This window comes from Haliaeetus leucocephalus, unplaced genomic scaffold (assembly GCF_000737465.1).
Source record: "Haliaeetus leucocephalus isolate CR32 unplaced genomic scaffold, Haliaeetus_leucocephalus-4.0 Scaffold450, whole genome shotgun sequence".
Classification (NCBI taxonomy): domain Eukaryota; kingdom Metazoa; phylum Chordata; class Aves; order Accipitriformes; family Accipitridae; genus Haliaeetus; species Haliaeetus leucocephalus.
The window spans coordinates 7,611,883-7,618,399 of record NW_010972886.1 but is presented as its reverse complement, the minus strand read 5'-3'; the positions used below and the strand labels follow the sequence as shown (position 1 = coordinate 7,618,399).

General features: G+C 39.2%; 1 protein-coding gene across 2 annotated transcripts in view; it reads left to right on the top strand.

The window, feature by feature from the left end:
- Positions 1-4,410: 4,410 nt before the first annotated feature.
- Positions 4,411-6,517, top strand: part of GPCPD1 (glycerophosphocholine phosphodiesterase GDE1 homolog (S. cerevisiae)) — a 41,698-nt gene continuing 39,591 nt past the window's right edge. For both annotated transcript variants that reach the window (XM_010574715.1, XM_010574714.1), the window contains exon 1: positions 4,411-4,445. The gene's annotated coding sequence lies outside the window, so the exon portion shown is untranslated. The remainder of the gene's footprint in view (positions 4,446-6,517) is intronic.

Here is a 6,517-nt window from a genome sequence, read left to right as displayed (position 1 = left end):
GCGGCGGGCAGCGCTCGGTGAGTCCCCGTCGGGGCGGCCGGCGGGATGCGGAGCCGGTGGGCTCTGTGGGGGGGGTGCTCTACTCTGCTCTCGGTCTCTGCTTTGGACTAAAGGAACGCGCTGACAATACTAACGGCTTGTGTTTCCGTGTTCTTGATCTGCCGGGGACTAATAAGACAAGTCTCGATTAACTTTGTTACCTGCTTCCTAACCACGCTGTTGCAGGAGGCGCAGATTCATTTTCTTGTACTTTCTTTTTCTTTTTCCGTTTCAATCGACAGCTTGTCTTGCAGAGTGTTAGTGTTTTAGTTTATTAAAGCAGCACTGTTAGATGGAGATTGGCCTTCAAAGTGTTTTAGATGTTAGTGGTAGAGTGAAATAGTTGATAGGTGGAATTATTTTTTATCGTAAAAGGTATTTTTCCTTATAGATTTTTATATGTATTTCTATTCCAGTACTGTTGCCTGTAAAATAACTATAGAAAATATTAAAAAAAATGAGGGGAATGCTGTTTGTCTTGAATAGAAGCTACTAGTCTAAACTGCTGCATAATTCATCTCTTAGTAAAGCAGGCTGTTCCTCAATAAAATGGATACAGGCTTTGAAAACCCTTTAAAAAGTTTGTTGTTGTATTGAGTACTGAGAGCTGTGGGGAGCATTATACATGTTATTTGTCCATGTCATTTTTAAGTGAGGAATGTTAGTATAATCACAAAGAGCTAAATTACTACCTGGTTAAGATCTTGTCAGCCACATGCTAATAATGAACAACACTTCAGCAAAGAGAAATAAGACTGAGGATGTTCTGGTTTACTTGCAAATATGCCTCAGCCATTTCCTGTCTTTTTCAAGAACTTTGCAAAACTGCTGTGACATAGCTAAGACAGAGGAGTCTGCTACATGGACAGGTATTTAAGAAATGCTGAAAACCATTAAGTTCTTATTATTTAAAACAAAGCAGATGCATTATAGGTGAACATAGTATGTCAGATAGGGATCATCTTGTGTTTGATTCCCAGGGCTGGCCTGGCCTTGCAAATGGGTAGTTAAATTGATACTGAAAATAGCATCTTAAATATATTTTTCTCTGTTGCTATGTACTAATGCTATGCTGTTTCAGAAATAGCACACGGGCTTTGCTTCTTTCTAAATGTCAGTATAACCCTATTGGTAAATTCTTGCCTTTGAATCAGAACAGCATGTCCAAATCTTGTATGCAAGTTTGTTTTCTGTCCAGTGTTAATACTGCAATGCAGTATGAGAAGGCTGTCCTTTCTCACGCAGTCAAGGTGTGGGGGGCAGGAAGAACCTTCTGGTTGTTTGGGTGACAGTGAAGGAGTTGGTGCTGTAATGTTGTTTCTAAAAATTGTCCAGTTTTTAAAAATTCAACTCCAGTTGTTAGAGTGAATGTCCTGACAAGCATATCCTCTGACCTTGTTCTAAAATCCAGGTGTTGTCAACTGTTGTTGCTTAATTTTATTACATACCTAATTTGTTACTTTAGATGTACTTTATAAATAATTCTGATACCTTGTTAGGACCAACCACAAGCAACAAAATCTGTTCTTCGTACTACTAGTTTAATCAGCTTTGAATAGATATTTAAATATTAAAGGTATAGTCTGAAGTAGCTCAAGTTGATATTTTTATGCTCAAGAGTCTAATGCTCTGAGGAAAAATGACAAAACTGTGTATTAAAACATTAGTTTTGTGTGGTTAGGCTCATATCTCTTCTTTGTTCAGCATGACATTGGATCTGACGTATGGTGGATTTTCTGTTGCTGCGTATAGTACAGCCTTCAAGAAGGTAAAATATAAGTACAGTACCTTCTGCTGCAGTGCATGGTAGTGTTCAAACACAGGCTTCCCGAGGGAGGTCGCAGGGGGCTGTGGTGCCCAGCATTGGCCCCGCTCCTGCCAGCACGCACTCTCAACTGTCAGTGACTTGGCTGGGACTGTGGCACCTTTCTCCTGCTTCAGGCTGGAGCTGGACCTGACCTTGGTGTTGATAGGTCTCATGAGTCTGTACTTTTAAGGTGGAGGATCAGAAAAATAAAAGCAAAAATACTGCAGCCTTCTAGTCCTTGCCCTTTTGAACTTTATATGCAAAAAAAAAGGAGTGATAATTTGAAATAATTGAGTATATGTTTACTTTTTGCCATACTAGTAGTCTGCACTGTGGTCTGTGATGAAATGTGTGCTAATGGTATGGAAGATCCTGTTTGTGCACAGATGATCTTTATTTTTCTACAGATAACTAAGCAAATTCAGTAATATAGTGGTTAAAAATATTCTTACGTTAAGAACCAGATGTTTGAAAGTACTAAAATGCATTCCAGGAATATCATGGCACCTAGGTACCTAGCTGTCTCATTTTAATTGTCTGTCTAATTACCTTTGAAAAATCCCATTAAGTACCTGTAAAAAAAATTCAAATACCTGGATATCTTAAAAAAAAAAAAAAATCACCCATTAAAAAGATACTTTTGCAAGCTCTATTTTACCCTCATTGAAAAATCTGTATTGTGTATTATCCAGTCATCCTTAAACACAGTGTTATGCAAGAGAGTTTTGGGTCGATAGCTTTACATCCAAAATTTCTACTGGTAATTTTTTAGATAGGGTTTTGGGGCTTTTTGGGGGAAGAGGAGGGAAGAAATGTAACACAGTGTATTTTGGTGTAAGTCTGCTGCTTTTTTTGGCTTTCTCATCAGCATGTTGCCAAATACTGATTATCCTCAATGGAGTAAGTCCATGCAAAGGGTCAAGGTCTCATATGACCTGGGTCATATAGCTTCTAGGAGCTCAAATGAAGTTGTTTTGAGTTCACGCTCTGTTAGATGCATCTTAGGATAATATTTGCAAAAAACTCTGGATTCCCCTCATGCACTCGAAGAGCAACATTTTGCTTCTCCTTCAATCTTGAAGTAATTTTTGCTATGAGTTCTGATTACTTTCAATAGAAATCTTCCCTGCGGGCACCCCCAATTTACAAAGCTAGTGTAGAATTTCCTGAGGCTTGGTCTATTTGTTTCCCCTTTCTTCCCCAATTAGGTGTCAATGCATATTTTTCCTTCCACTGCTAAGTATAACCAACCATTCTGCAGCCCTTACAGCCAACTCACAGTTGATAAAGGCAGCTTTTCATTCAGATCTATCTTAATATAGTTGCCTAATGTGTTCCCTGCCTAATTTTGAAAGCCTTCTGTCCATACAACAAAAAGAAAGCTCAAGGCCTTCAGGCTTGTAAGTCTCTACAGTAGAAAAAAATGATCACATCTTGCTTCAAGCCTGTCTCAAACATTGCCCTTAGAGCGTTAGAAGTCAGAGCTTCACAAATCTATTTGAGTTACAATTAAAAATCTTACTTGTATTGAGAGAGAGCATGTCATCTGGCTTTATGAATGCTATGAATTTTTATGAGACTAAAATTTGTTCAGTGTTTGCAAGATAGGCTTTTATGTTTCAAGATTGTTCCAGGTTACTTGCCTAAAATACTGAGAATAAGATATGGGGCAGTAAACAGCCAGTACCTCTTAAAATATATTGGGAAGGTTAAGGAAACTTGGCGAGGGGGGTGGAAATAATATACTAAAGCTGAAGGGTCACAAAGGGGTTTTATATACCACCAGACCTGTAAGCCAAAAGGTTCAAATGAACTCCAAGCTTGGAATTATTAAATTAAGTCCATGTTCTGGTATATTTTGACTACAACCAAAAATTATCTTGGTCTTCCCCATCCATGATGACCTTTGCTACCTCCTTTTAGAGGAAATCCATGATACTTTGTGATACATTAATAGTTAATTGTGTTATGCCACAAGGAGAGTCTGAAATGTCATCTTTTCATGTCTTCCAAGTGCCTTTAGGGGTCCATGGCTGTTTGGCTGCATCTTCTAGAAGTGCCCTTCTAGAATCAGGAGGGAAGAGCTTGGGTTCCCTATTATTTAGGGAAGTACATTAACTCTTGTCGCTCTTGTACTCCTTCTGGTGCCCCTGAGGAGGAGAAAATAGTGGAAAGGAAGCTTTACAGGCAATATTAGAACAAAGAGTACGCTTTTTCTCTTCCATTCAGCCTGCAGAATGCTATGCTTTAAATCTTTGTTGCTTTTTTTTTTTGGGAGGGGGGAGGGGGGTGTATGAAGGCAAGTAAGTGGATTTCCGAAATGGCAAGATTCCTGGTTGCTTGTCTCATCTGAGACCATGATGAGACCTTTGTCTTGTGGCAGGGGAACCAAGATTGCACATGACCCTACCTAGTAGGCTGTTGATGTTGCCCCTGCTCTGGAAGCCTCGCAGACAGCCTATTTGATACAGTGAGGTTGGATGATGGGCAGGGTTACCTGAGTCAAGCTTTTGAATGCAGCATGTCAGTACAGCCCCAGGACTCAGAGTGCTGCTCTGCAGTCACTGTCTCCTTAGGAAACCTCCAGAGATTGTGAAAGGTAAGGGTTTGCTTTGTGAAAGAAGGAGAGTGAGAGAGACTTGAACTGTGACATGCTGGGGGAGAGAACATGTTTCTGTTGTAAAAGCAAGAATCTCTAGGTAGAGAAACACTTTTTTTTTTGGTGAATTGCTGATACCATTGTGTGGCTGTCTACCTTGGTGAGACCTCTTTCCCATGAGGAAATGACCGAGATTAAAGTGTTCATTGTTTGCCTGCATGTAGTTGCAGTCCATAAGCTGACCAAAGGGAGGAAGTGGGACATAGGATGAGGGGCAATTGTTTGCACCCTAGGCTAGCATTTCGACACACGTAGTTGCAGCAGATGTGAATTCAGCTTTAATACTTTTGAACCCAAATATTTAAAAATGGTCATTGCAAAAGGACTTCTAGTTTGTAAATCTGCTGGGTTGACTGTTAATATTTGCTGATTAGGAAGTGTTTTAACATTTTTAATGTAATTGTTCTAACTTGTTTCAGTTCCTTTAAGCAGACAGTTATGACCCCTCTGAGCTCAGCATTCTTTACGTTCTCCCAAACAGTCCATCTTTACAGGTGTGGAGAGCAGAGAGGACTTTGTTATTCTTTGTCAGCTTCTTCGGTGAGGCAGTGTTGGAAATCTGAAGGAACATAGGGTTTAAAAGGTAGCATGACACCTGCTGGTCAGAGGGTTTTATTGTCTAGGGTTTTTTGCAATTTCTCTCTGGGAGTTAAATTACTCCTTGGGAACCATCAGTAACTAGACAGCTAAAGTTATGCCTAAATAAAGCATTTTCGTATCTTGTCTTGAAAGTACAGAATGCTTTACAAGTGCATGATAATATACAACACAGGCTTTATTCATTAACAAAAGGCAGATCTTTTTTTTCCTTGATCTGTGTTTACATACAGTGTTCTGCTAGAAAAGATGTTTCTTCAAAATGAGGGTTAATACTTTGACTCTAAACGTGAATGTAAGTGCAATACTTGTAGCTGCAGTTGTGCTAGAAAAATCATCCCTGTATTTGGTGATGTAAACTAGAGTTTTTCTTCTCATATACATCCCATGGGCAGGTTGAGTAGGTCTTTGAGATAAAGTACTTTTTGAGCAGAATTTTGACAACTTTACAAAGTCAGTTTATCAAAATCTCTTTACAGTTAACTACTGCTATATAGAAAAGTAATATTCTTTTGCTAGGTGGTTTAGAAAAGCCCACAAATGTCTTGCAAGTAGATACACAGAATTTTTACAAGATTGGCTAAAAGCTTTATAGACTTAACAGGATTTCAGATTTTTCTCTAGGAATGGATGGGTAGTTAAGTAATTTGGAGAAAGACAGACATGCTGGTTTTTGTCAAGTTTCGTTTTGAGTCATGTTGCATTGGCTTTGGAAGCTTGTTTTTTTTTTTTACAAGGCAAAAGCCTGTTCTTGCTTTGGGGAACTGGGTTCAGGCTTCAGCTGTCACTTACCTGCTTTGTAGTCTTTGGCAAGGCATTTTTGCCTACTTCCATCTCCCCTTTGGCTCCTCTGCTTTTTCAGTTAAAGGGTGTCCAAGCAAGGACAGTTGTCGAACACAGCCAGGGCCCTGAGCTGTTCAGTGTCATGATAAATGCACACTAGTAGTTTATATTCTCTGCTTTAAATGGAGATTTTTGTGTCATACTGGACCGGTTTCACAAGTCCAATTTTAGTTTCAGCACTGAAATGTGCTGCGCTTCTGTGTCTAAAAATAAATGCTAGAATGTGTCACTGTTAACATACAGACCACCTAATATCACACATATGACAAAGTTCATAAAGGGTGTGTGCTTCATGGAATTCCTGTTTATAAAGTGTGCTTATTTCTAGCTTCGGTAGTTTGGGATTTTATCATTTGCAGAAATATTACTTGTAAAAGTTTACATGCAGAATTGGAATATATGACCAGAAACATCTATATTGATACCATTTTCTTGCTCTCATTTTACCACTGAAAAGTCCTCTCCCTTGACATGGAGAGAGGGAAATAAGGGTGGAGAAAAAGGAATGTAAAGGCAGCAATAGTTAGAAAAGGAATAGATGGAGAGGAGGAGGAGAAGATCCAGAAGAAAAA